Source organism: Denticeps clupeoides, chromosome 3 (genome assembly GCF_900700375.1).
Source record: "Denticeps clupeoides chromosome 3, fDenClu1.1, whole genome shotgun sequence".
NCBI classification, from domain to species: domain Eukaryota; kingdom Metazoa; phylum Chordata; class Actinopteri; order Clupeiformes; family Denticipitidae; genus Denticeps; species Denticeps clupeoides.
The window spans coordinates 23,928,857-23,941,638 of NC_041709.1; the positions used below are offsets into that span (position 1 = coordinate 23,928,857).

The following is a 12,782-nucleotide window of genomic DNA, read 5'->3' on the forward strand; positions in this document are numbered from 1 at the left end:
GAATTCCCCCATGACTACACACCCCTGGAAAACATTGTCATTGGTAAAGTCAAGGACAACCCTCTAACTGATTCAGTTATGATGATGAGCAGTCACGGCACGTCACAGGGCGTGTCACTGGCCACCAATCTGACATACAATGACACCTTCTCTGGTTTACTGCCCTTTTCTGCCCTCCTCTTCTAGTCACCCAGATGAGCTGAATGAGAAGGAGAGGATGTCCATGCAGTACGGCCCCGCAGTGTTGGCGACAAACTGAAACCACAGTCATCATCGTGGGCTGACTATACATGCGGTAGGTTTAATAAAAAGCCTTTTAACCCCCCCCCCATTTTATTTCTGCGAGCAGCAAGAGGCAACGAAAGAGAGGCGAACATCCCCCTCCCATCATTCACTTTGTTTCCATGGTGATTCTCCAACACACAGACATCCCCAGTCCCCCCTCCCACCAGGGTTCAGTTGGAGTATCACTGTCAGCATGTGGCTGGAGAGTTTCTAGACAGAACAAGCACAAGCATGCAGCTCCTAATAATGGCATCTGCACTGTGTGCAGAGCTGCCATGGGTAAGATTAATGCATTGTGGGTAAAAAGGCACAATCTATAATGCACAACCCAAGTTAATCATATGACATATCATATCACTATTACTACTATTATTATTATCATATCATATACTGTATACACTATATATACTAAATATATCCATACACTGATATATTATCATATTACTGCTACTTGTCTGTCCGGTTTATTTATTTTGTCTGGACCTGCACTATATCATGGGTCGGTGTCCTTTGTCATGTTTTTCTATTAATCTTTCAGACCTTCAGACATGGCATTAACACGCTGCGGGTGAGCCAATCACAAATGGACACCTCACTGCCGCCATTAGAAGCTGTGACCACTTGTGATCTATATGTATAATTTCCATTACATTCACCGTGCTAAAGGAATGTAGCCGCCATCTGAACAAGGTCTGTCTTTCAATAATAAGTCATTATTTAGTGTCACGATGGCTGGACATGGCGAGGAAGGAGGACGCATACGCACAACGTCAACGGGGGTTTAATACATCATACACACGACAGGGGAAACACCAGACAATTACCCGACGGCAAACAGACACAAACAGGATAGTTTTATACAATGATACACAGGTGATAACAATCAGGGATCATTACACAGGACGAACATGAAACTCCGGTCTGAACTCCGGACCCGGAGTAACCCCTGCCGGACCGGATCATGACATTTAGTAAATATGAAACATCACAAAAAAACATCACCAGCGAATCACCGCCCCTCGTGAGGACAGTCTGAACAGTTTCGTTATGTTTGTTAACTTTTAGTGCTTTCCATTAAGTAGAGAATTAGTGGCAGGTGCTTTTAATTAAGTTCGTTTTTAAGTAAGCTCTTATTCAATAACCGAGTCAGAAAGCAGAAGCTTTCTGAAAAAAATGAAGAAAAAAAATAAATCTTTGGCAGTCTTTGGTAACCAGCAGAAGACACCAAGAACAAGAAGATCTCAGCTCATTTTATTATCATTTGGAGTCCACGTATATAGGGCTCTAATGATGCAATTCAATACAATTCACTTTTTTTTTTAACAAAATGAGCTGCAGAATATTGCAATCTTATTTTATATAAATAAAATTCTGTATAAATTCTGAATGCCACAACTGGCTTGAACTGACCCAGCAGACATGTGATGCGGGGAACTCAGACCTGCATATCGGTTAAGGAAGGTGTCTCGTAATTGGAAGATTGCGGGTTCAACTCCTGAGGTCCACTGAGGTCCCCTTGAGCAAGGTACCGTCCTTGCTTGTGAATGTAAAAATTTTATGACAAATCATTTTTATCTTCCGGTTTTAATCCTGACACGTTTATAAAGATTTTTAGATTTTGTTTATTAGGTTGTAATGTTGATCACCTGAAAACCCATTTACATGTAAACAGACACTGAACGCTGATTAACCTTCACAACTTGGATACTGATGGGTTTCTCAGTTAATTCATGGCTGACAGCAAGCAAGCGTCTTTTGTCTGAAGGTTGCCTTTTAAAATATACTCATAATCTGTGGCGCAGCTTTGATATAATGGAAGCAGCATACACAGCTCTAACTCATTATTCAGTCACTACATGAAATAAAAACGTGGAAGGGATGTCTGGAGAGGGTTAAACAGCTTCATGCACGTCAACAGCCACACTCCTGCTAATATGGCCCTCATAACACTCATCCTCTCTCTCTTCAGTGCTCCGAATCCGGTGTGCCACTACTGTACCGGTTGGCACGGCAACTCTAGACACAGAAGAGTTGTGTACAACAGTAAATATAACAAAATGGAAGGAGCCATTGAAACTTATCTTCATGTACGATTGTGTGTTACAATTTGTATGTTTTATTTCATGGCACGTTCTTGAAGGGCCCTATTTTCCTGCTGCTTTAATAGATATAGTGCATGGGTTGTGTTCACTAATGTCACAGTCAGAAGATTAATTTAACTTTAATGATGTATTGACAGGAGGAGCTCTACACTCTGTGGACGTGACAAATGTCATCTCTGTTGTAGACATTTCAGGAACATGCTTACTACCAGGACATTATTGAACAGGTCCTACATGCTACTTTTTAATTATTACTGGGTTAAAATTTGGTTCGTAGAAATAATCGACAGTACTTTAGTGATCAAAAGTCATGAACCTTCCGTTCATTTAATAACATGTCATGGGAAGGGCCGTGAGGCGCATGAGCAGAGACATGAAGAAGAAGATGGAGGGCTGTAGTAGCTGAACACGACGTGGCAGAGAGAGGTGTGAGTCGAGAGTGTGGACGCTGCGTAATGGATGTCAGTTCAGAGGAACACTTGGCGGAAATGGCACATTCTGCAGCAAAAAATTCCCTTCCTTCCTTTACTTTACTTTACTTTACTTTCTTTGACTTGGCAGACGCTTTTATCCAACGCGACTTACAAGAGGAAGACACCAGCAATTCTCATTCGGTTTCCATAAATTGTGAGTTACAAAACTAAGAGCCCTGATAAGGCCTAACTTGTCAAGAAGAAGAACATGCTAGAGAGTTGTTAAGTATGTGTGTGTGTTAGACTCTATTGAAATACTTTTTAAACAAGTGAGTTTTCAAATGTTTCTAAAAGGTGGTAGTAGTCTCGGCTAGTCAAATGGAGCAGGGCAAGTCGTTCCAAGGAGAACAGAGTCGATTGGGATCGGAGACCCTGTGAAGAGGATTTTTTTTGTCTCATTTTTATCCTTCTTCAAACATACTACAAATGTTTAAGTGAAGTGATTGTCACAGCACACGGTGCACACAACAAAAATGTGTCCTCTGCTTTTAACCTCTTTTAACCTCCTAACAGAAGACACAACAGAAGATCCAAAGTTCTTGCCACACGTTTGCCTGGCTGCTAATGGCTTCTAATTTTTGACAGTTTCATACAACTGAGAAGCACTTTAATTGTGTATTTTTTTTGTATCCAGTACATTTTGCACCAATATCCTTGACATTTGAAAAGAAAACTAAATTACCATATTGTCCTCAGTGACAAAATGTCATTTTCAAGTGTCTTGGTGTGAATTGAAATAACAATATATATTTGGAACAAAAGTTTGAACTCCAGAGAACAAAAAGGGGTTTAATAACAATAAATGGCTCAGGAACACATACCAGGGACCAACGGTGACCGCACGCCAAGACAAGGTACAACTGCAGGTGGTGTCAGTGTCACATATTAGGTTACACCAGAGAAACAGAGAGAGAGAGAGACACAGTTGTATTAGAGGAAGAAGGAGGATAGGAGCAATAATGACTGATGGGGTCAGTAAAAAATTAACTGATGTTAGCCTGGCACCACACTGGAGGGACGTGAGGGAGTGGAGTATAGAGAAACGGCAGAGTCACGCGGTAAGATCGTCTCGTGTTTGGCTACGGTTATAAAGCGACCGGCGGAACTTTACCTACTATTCAGAACCTCCTGCTGATACCCATATGCGTGTGTAAATAATATGTTTTTTACTATAACCAAGGTTTACTTTTAAACATTGTATCATAATTAACACTGAAATGTTTTTAGCATTTCAACTGGGTAAATTAAGGTCACAGCCAAATGTTCAAATGTTAAATACTAATATTATATCATTTATATTTTGTGTATTGTGGAAAATTTCTTAAAGGTCTCCTATTATGAACATTTTAATTTGTGAGTTTATTTAACTTTAAAACGAGTTCCCCGAGCCTGTCTATGGTCCTTTAGTGGCTAGAAATGGCGACAGGTGTAAAGAGAGATTTGGTCATTCTGCTTCGCCATTCAGAGAGCGGCAGCTCAGATGGATCTGGAATTTGTCCCTTTATGTCGTCATAAGGGCAAAGGTTACTTCCCGTTCCTTATGCTTTATCCATCCAAAGAATTTCCCACCCCTCCCCTAAAAAAGTAGCTAGGAAAGAGACAGTACTAGGGGACACAGATATAAAAGCTTCATAAAAATTTCATAACAGGGGACCTTGAACTAGTCACTTTAGATTAACTCAGACCTTCTGTCTGTTCTCATTTCTCTGGTTAGATGTGGGTCTTTGATGTACAGACTCTTCTTAATTCCATGAGCAGACAGCTGGTGAGTCCATCAACGGCTCCATAATTTGAAGAAAGTTTCTGAAAATGTTTGTATTGTGGATCCTTGGCTCTGGAAGAAAAAACTCACAGAATATTAATACACGCTAGACTGCTATGGCTACCAAATTATTACCAAAAATGTATTTTGTGCTATTATTGCCCTAAATCATCCCAGTGGGCCTTAATAAAGCCCTAACTCTTCACAGCACCCCAACCATAGAGGATCTTTTGAAAGCTGGGAGTTTGAGTATGAAGTATAAATTGAACTATTTTCAGTTTATGGGTAATTATAAGGCACTGTTTGTTCATTTGTGCATTTAGATCCTCATGTGGGATAATAATGTGGAGAGGCTTGAAAATATTTCCCAGGGTCACATCCTAGAATAGCTTCAGAAAAAACAACAGAACAGAATGTTCCATACAAATGTCTTGGTATGAATTGAAATAACAATATATACCAATACAATATTAATATTTAGAGCACTTTTGACAAAAGTTTGAACTCCAGAGAACAAACATGGGTTTAATAACAAGACATGGCACATACCAGATTCCCAGGGTCGCATCCTAGAATAGCTTTAGAAAAGACAACAGAACAGAATCTTCCACTGGATGTGTTAAAAATGCATGATCCAATGCAACAATGCCTCAGGTAGCCAGCTAGATCAGCCCTCTTAGTACCCTAGCTGCTACATGAACGGAAATTGCATCCAAACAGTAAATATTTGACTTTTTTTTACTTCTTGAGTGTATCTTACCAGTTTTCAGTCTCAGTTTTATGTTACTAAAAGTAGTCTGTTTTTATGTTACTGAAGTAGTATACAGTATTACCGACTACCTGGTACATGCAATAACATGAATTAATGGTAGATTATATTACCTAAGATAAGTTTAACTTCTACTAGAAACAATGTTACAATGCGAATTAATTTAGAACTATTTGCATTTTTCTGGATTATTGTTCAAATAAACCTACCACTGACATTATAGACTGATTATTTCTTACAAACTGAGCAGGAAATCAAATAATTATTCCCCTCAATGTATATATTATAAATTAATGCTATTGTCTTTGTTCCAGTTATCTAGAAGGTTTCTAAAATGTCTACACCATTGTTGGGTTTAGTTATTCACTTTGAAGCTCACCAACATCTGTCTTTTTTTGCAGTGTGCTTCTCTGGAGAAGTACCCAAGGAAGGACGTCAAACATCATCCCAATGTCCACCCCCCAAGACAATGCCTGCCATAAAAAAAACCCAGCCTCTTTACACTTGTGACCAAAATTGGTCCCTATCTGTCCTCAGGTCATGGTGCGTTGGGAGGACTGAAGACACCGGTCCCATTGGGTGCCTTTTGCACACGATAGCCCATCTCCACAGATGACCTTTACTACTTTGTGCATTTATACTTGCATTAACATACATTCTATGTTGCTTGTTTTTTTTTATACTCGATCAATGGTTGGCAACGCATGTAGGGTTTTCTGACTGGTTGTTTTTTGAAAGCATCACTTGTTCAACTTTTCATTTTCTGAAAATACCAACAGGGGTTAAATTGTGCTATTCTTACATCTTCAACTATTTCTTCATAAATCTGAACACTGAAATGTGCTTTCTTCATAGCGCAACATTAAAGCAAAGTGTTTCCTTTTTTCTTATGTCAAATTAGATACATTAAAAACTATCAATGACCAAAAATGTGAGATGTTTCATAAGAGAAATGCTTCAAAATGCAACTTAAGTCATTTTTCGGTGTCAGTAGTTCAACTTGTCTTCCATCCTGTAGAAAATAAGCAAAAAGCATCCTTCAGGTTGTCAAATTTGCACCCCGGGTGAAAATCAATATTCTTTTGATGCCGCTGCCCTCATCCATCTCTTCATCTCTTGCTTAAAACGCCTCATTTCGGGGCAAATCAGACACTGTAAAAGGATGAGAAACTTCTTGCAAATATGTAAATCAGGTTCCCCCCTCTAGTTACACTCCAGACAGACAATTCTGCGGAACCTGGACTTTGTCACACAGCGGCCTGGGCCTCTTCACCAAATGAGATCCAGTCCCTGCACTTCCTGCCTGATTAGATCAATAAACGATCAAATGGCGGTGCTTGCTCTTGTTGTTGTGTCCTCAAGATCGTTGGCATGGCAATCCATAAGTCCCTTGTTTTCCTCGGGCCCTGGGATGGTTACAGTAAAAGGCTAGATGTTCCTGAGCCTGCATCCATTCCGGCCAATTACAGTGCAGCCGGAGCGCCCGCTCTTGCCTGATTGTGCGCCGATGGACTTTCGGCATCCTGGGCTAGGGCCACGCGCTTTAATAGGGCTAATCGAACCACACACCGGCAGCGTTCTACTGCAATCAAAGCGATCAAGAGTTCCGACGTCTAAAGTGGCGTGGCGGCGTCCATTCGACGTTCCACCCGGCAGTGCTCCCGTGTGGCTCGAATAACGGCATGAAAGGCTTGTTTTCATCTTTCGGAGAATAGAGTGGCGGTCTGGTCTTTAATAGACTTGCCTTCCTGCACTCCACAGCGGGGATCCAGAGTTAAGAGCTAATTTGATGCTGTGGAGGAGAAGCCGGGGCAGATAGGGCTAACTGGGTCTGCAGGCTCGTAATGACGGATGGTGCATTTTTAACAGGCACGAGTAAAGAGGCGAGGATTAGACAAACACATCCTCATGGTTTTCTCTTTGTTCTCCTGTGTTCACGTCATTACACTGGAGAGGCTGGAGGATGAGACCAGTTCACCATCGATGTGTTCTGGATTTAATAAGACAAGACTGACAGACATGAACCACAGGGCTGAATGTCATTCATACTGTAACCTATTTCAATTGAAAAAATAGGGCTGTCTTATATTCAGGCCAGTTGGGTATGTCACAGACCAGTGGATATCCTGATAAATGTGCTTATTGAGAAATATTTAGACAATAGATTGATTGTACACTGGGGCCTTATTATTGGACGTTATAGTATCTATGTCAAAAAGTACATCTGTTCCGTCTTAATGTACAAAAGACCACAATTAATGTTATAAAAGGACAACAGAGAGTGCAGGTGTCACGTCCTGGCACCCCTGATCCACCGGATGGCGCCACATTTTAATCTGTCTGTCTGTCTCTGCCCTAGCTAAGACATCAACATGTGTCCAGTTGCCCCTGCTTATATAGTCTCCCTGTTTTCTCTAGTATATGTCATTGGTCTGTGTTAAGCAATTTATGTTTGGTTTATGTTCAGTTATGGTCAACTGGGAAGTTATAAAGTTTGGTTTGTGGAGATCTCACACTTTTGTGCCGTCGCCATTTGAGTGTGGATGAACTGAATTGTCATATTTTGTTTCAATTTTATTGGGGTGATTGTATATATAAACACACACACACACACACACACACACACATATATAATCACCTAGTACGAATCAGACTATGAAATTAAGGGATTCTGGCATAGTCAGAAAGTGAAGTTGGTATTCTGCCACAAGTACCACAAATACTTGGCTTATTCCACTTGACTTACTCCACTGTAGGCCATTTTGCCGTATAAAGGGTCTTTTGAGTGTTTTCTCTATCCTCCAGGAAGGATTAGGTTGTGAATAATTAATCTGCTGGCATAATCCACAAAAGGTGATCAGATAATCAGTTGGTGTTCCTTTTCCCATCTACAGCCATGGCACTAACATAGAGCAGAAAATACCACGGCCAATTAAATCCCCTCGGGAAGGAGGCACTCTAAACAGCGCCCATCCTCAGGTCCCTCCCCAAGGGTCGGGGGTCGCAGAGCAGGGGTGTGGATGTTTCAGGCTCTCAGGCTCCTCCATGCTAATTAATGCTCTCTCTGTAACTGAGACAGCGAGTAAATTCAAGGGCGTGAAGTTAATCCTGCTATCGTCCCTGCACATAATTACCCGCTGGCACAGCTTCCTGTGGCTTCAAATCCCCTCCAAAGGTACAAAACTGTGGGCAAAGATGGAACACTAACATCTTAACAATGGTTAACTCAGTAAAGGGAGTGTGACATTTTGCCTCTGAGAACCCATTTTGGTTTCTTGAATCATACTAGAGGGGGAAAAAAGCCTTGAGAGGTTCGCTGCACAAATCAGAATCCATGCCACCCAAGTACAGAGGATAAAAAAGAACTGCATTCAACATTCGTAAAAAAAAGAAACAAAACACGTATTGATCATTTTATTTTGTCTGTATATATTTGGAGCATTGTGTAATAAAAATTAAATAGTTGGTTTTTGGTGGCTTCATTTTAGTTTTAGTCTTGTCAAGTTTTAGTGAACTAGTGTGGGCATTTTTGTCTTTTAGTCAGAATTATCCATGACAATTTTAGTCTAGTTTTGATGAATGTACCTGGCAGAGCAGACAAAAACATACATTTATTTTAGTCAAAACCATTTCATAATTAATAAACAAGGTCATCTTATTATAATATTTTTGTTACCTAAAATACTCAGGAATACACTACATCCATTCCAGACATGAAACACACTCTGGTTTGTTCTCTGGTAGTAGCCTAGTGGGTAACACACTCGCCTATGAACCAGAAGACCCAGGTTCAAACCCCACTTACTACCATTGTGTCCCTGAGCAAGACACTTAACCCTAAGTTGCTCCAGGGGGGGGGACTGTCCCTGTAACTACTGATTGTAAGTCGCTCTGGAAAAGGGCGTCTGATAAATGCCACAAATGTTAATGTAATGTAAATGTTCTATGTTTTTCGACCACAAATTCTGTTCATTGTAAAGAATGTGCGTCCTTGTTGATTGTGGGTATCTGTATTTCTATTGGCTGTACTGTAATGACTATCATTAAAATACAACAGCCTGCTTTACACTGGAGGTCATTTTATTTGAATAGAAAAGAGATATAGCATTGACTTTCATCCACTGTCAGTACTGTAGTAAAGCATCCATTGAGTCCTCACTCAATGGATATGAACTGTGGAACATGGAAGATATTAAGAATAATAACTACTGGTACTCTGGTTTGATAACCAGCTATATAGACAGTGAAGTGATTGTCATTGCTAAACAATCACAGCACACTGTGACACGACAAAATGTGTCCTCTGCTTTTAACCATCACCCTTGGTGAGCAGTGGACAGCCATGACAGGCGCCCAGGGAGCAGTGTGTGGGGACGGTGATTTCATCAGTGGCACCTCAGTGGCGGATTGGGATTCGAAAACTTCTGAAGAAGGTCATACATCATCGGTAGATAGATTTGTTGCGTTCGTTTTGTTGAAGTGTGACTCCGGGACTCCAGCTACTGGTTTGCGTTTCGATTGCTGCTTTTCACCAGTGCTGCAGTTTCTTATCTTGTGTGAAACCCTGTGCATGTCTGTCTGTGTTTGATTGTCTATTCTTCATCACTGTAAATGGCAGAATTCCCCACAGTATGGATTCTACGGGCTTCATGAGTGTATGAGTGAGTCTGAACCAAGAGCAGGGGATTATCTCACCTTTTTATTCAATCAGTTACGGTGTATCCACACCCACGTGGAAACTCTATGATGGAACGCAGCGCTGGCTGTTCCTGGAGACAGGGAGGCAGCATCTCTGGAGACTGGCCTAATTGGAGACGGGGGCGGAGGTCATGGATGAGAATCCATTTGCATGCATTTGGCAGTGAGCATCTGTGCAGAGGTGCGGATGAAGCGTTTGGATAAAAAGCTCCTGGTGAATTTGAGTTAATGGACTTTTGTTTTGCAGTTAAGGCTCATGAGATTTCATTTCTCTGCTTTTCTGTATAACCTGATTCCCCCCCCCTGTATAAAATACATAAGCTCATCTGTCCATCACTCGACACTGAGTGTGCGGTCAACACAAAAATACCCCCAATTCGCCTCCAATTGGGCTGCGGAGCAGCAGATGCCCTCCTGACTCCAGGCTTGTTGCCTCCTCAAGTCATCCACTAGCAGCGATGATTGCTGTCAGGCCGCTGTGAGGGGGGCGGAGGAGGGTGGAGAAGATGGGAGTAATATGCTGGAAAAGAGAGAAAACAGAATCTGAAGCCCTTCTCCATGGCGGGAGCTCACTGAAACGGTATCTGTGTGCGTGTGTGTGAGAGAGAGAAAGAGAGTGAATCACATGAGAGAAATCACGTCCCATGCATAAGAAATCAAATTCTCCATTACAGTCTGTAAAAATATATAGTTTATGACAGAATGTCATTTTAGATTCATAATGTAAAATAATTGTAGTCTGCATGATGAGCTGAGATTATTGCTTAATATTGCTTATTATGTTGCTTAATAATGTGAATTTACACAGAATAATTATAGAACTCCTTGTATATTTGCACAGACACATTTTTTGAATGATTTGATGCTTGAAGGACTACTAGAATGATATACTAGAATTGTGCCTTTATCAGACTGCTAATGAAAAGACATGAAAAACGGGTCATTGAATGATTCTCAGTTTGTTTATGATCTGTGCAGTCCGAATAAAATTAAATATTTTACATTTTTATATTTTCTGTCCTGCTCTGAATGGCTTGCCTTTGTTCAGGATTTCAGTCTAACGTCGCCATCTGGCTGTGAAAACGCTAACCAACACGTTTTATGAGCAATAATCATTTTACAAGCTCATTTGAAGTTTTTAAAAAACCTTTAAGCCTAAACATTACACCACAAACAATTCACATATTGGTCCAGTTTGCTTTTTTGTCTTCATCTTCTCTGTATTTTGAGATGTGGGATGGTCAGCTCCTCCTGACCATCCTAGTTTAGGATCTGGTGAAGCCCAAGTAAATGTTAGACAAGATCGTTGCCATGACAACAAACATGCAACATTTTGCTTCTATAATTCTTTAATTTTATTAATATAAATTAGTTGTTTGTATTTGATTTCTCAGTCGCTGATTCAGAACTGATTATTGATGTAAGTTCTAATTGTACATTTTAGGGCAAAGATATATTATTTGAGAAAGGTTTGAAAAAAATGTATTTAGGTGCATTTAAAGACATAATAAATTATTACAAAGTTCTGTTTTGTATATTGAAAAGTGAAGCAACCCCTAACTTCTTGTCTTTTCCAGATTATTAATGAAGACATGAGGTGAGGTTCTGCCAGCTGTGCCTGGTTCGGCCTGTCAGACAAGGTTCCACTCAATGAGGAACGCCCTGAGAAATGAAAATCCACCCTCCACCTGAGAGGAATGTCACATTATTTTCCTCCTGGACGAACCTGTATTTTGAGGCTGGAGGATCTTCGTTGTCCTTTAGATACAACAGTTCCTGTTGAAATGCAACACTCTCAATTGAGGTCCTCCATTTGCTGGACATTAGGCAACCAGTGCAGAAAACATTGTGCTGATGGAGCTTCTGCTGAGGACTTGGTACCAGACACCCCAGCAGATGCCTTAATTTATGACACTCAGGGTCAAGTGTCAAGCTCAGGGACACAATCGAAGTAAGTGGGGTTTGAACCTGGGACTTTGTGGTCTTCTAGTTCATAGTGCAAAGTTTTTCACATTTTCACAATGTTTCTCTGGTGCCAAAAGTGAGACTAAATGTTGATTCGCCTGTTTTCCATACATGTTCCAGGGCATTGCTACAAATATAAATAACCCAGCATCCCTCCACGCCCAGTTTCTGCAGACGGGGGCGGTAAACCGCAGTGACCAAAAAGGTGGGGCCAAGACCCTCAGAGGTCACGACCTGACAGGTCCATTTAACCACTTCTTGTCCTCCCCAGGATCAAAGCATTGTTAGATATTTCATGCCCAACATGCAGAACAGATCAATGATTATGTTTATTATTTTTACACTTCTACTTTACTACAACAACAACAACAACTACCACATTTATTTCGTATATAGCCCACAATCACATACAGCATATCTCAATGGGCTTTGACAGGCTCTACAGTTGACCCAAGAATAATAATAACTAATCACAAGTAAATTGGAATGTACAACCTGTAAAGAATTTTACAGAGATCAAAGTTCAAAGGTGGTAATAATAATCTGTTGTTTGTGAATTCATGTCCCTGAGTCCAGAACAAAGTTGTACTTACGTTCCGGATGCAACTTTGCTGATTGGTGAGACTCACTTCGGCGCCGGGCGCTGATTGGCCAGACTGTTGTAACGCTGCGCGCTTATTGGTTGGGTTCACATGGCCTCAATTCCAGCATCAAAACAAATACCGGAC

General features: G+C 40.8%; 1 protein-coding gene across 6 annotated transcripts in view; it reads left to right on the forward strand.

Moving 5' to 3' along the window:
* Nucleotides 1-9,213, forward strand: part of cygb2 (cytoglobin 2) — a 34,242-nt gene extending 25,029 nt beyond the window's left edge. For 2 of the 6 annotated variants that reach the window (XR_003749199.1, XR_003749198.1), the window contains exons 2-4: nucleotides 187-295; nucleotides 4,575-4,625; nucleotides 5,793-9,213. The gene's annotated coding sequence lies outside the window, so the exon portion shown is untranslated. Of the gene's footprint in view, nucleotides 1-186; nucleotides 296-2,991; nucleotides 3,015-3,510; nucleotides 4,011-4,574; nucleotides 4,626-5,792 lie in introns of those variants that run through there. The other 4 variants (XR_003749202.1, XR_003749197.1, XR_003749201.1 and 1 more) reach the window with 4 other exon arrangements.
* The last annotated feature ends 3,569 nt before the right edge of the window (nucleotides 9,214-12,782 follow it).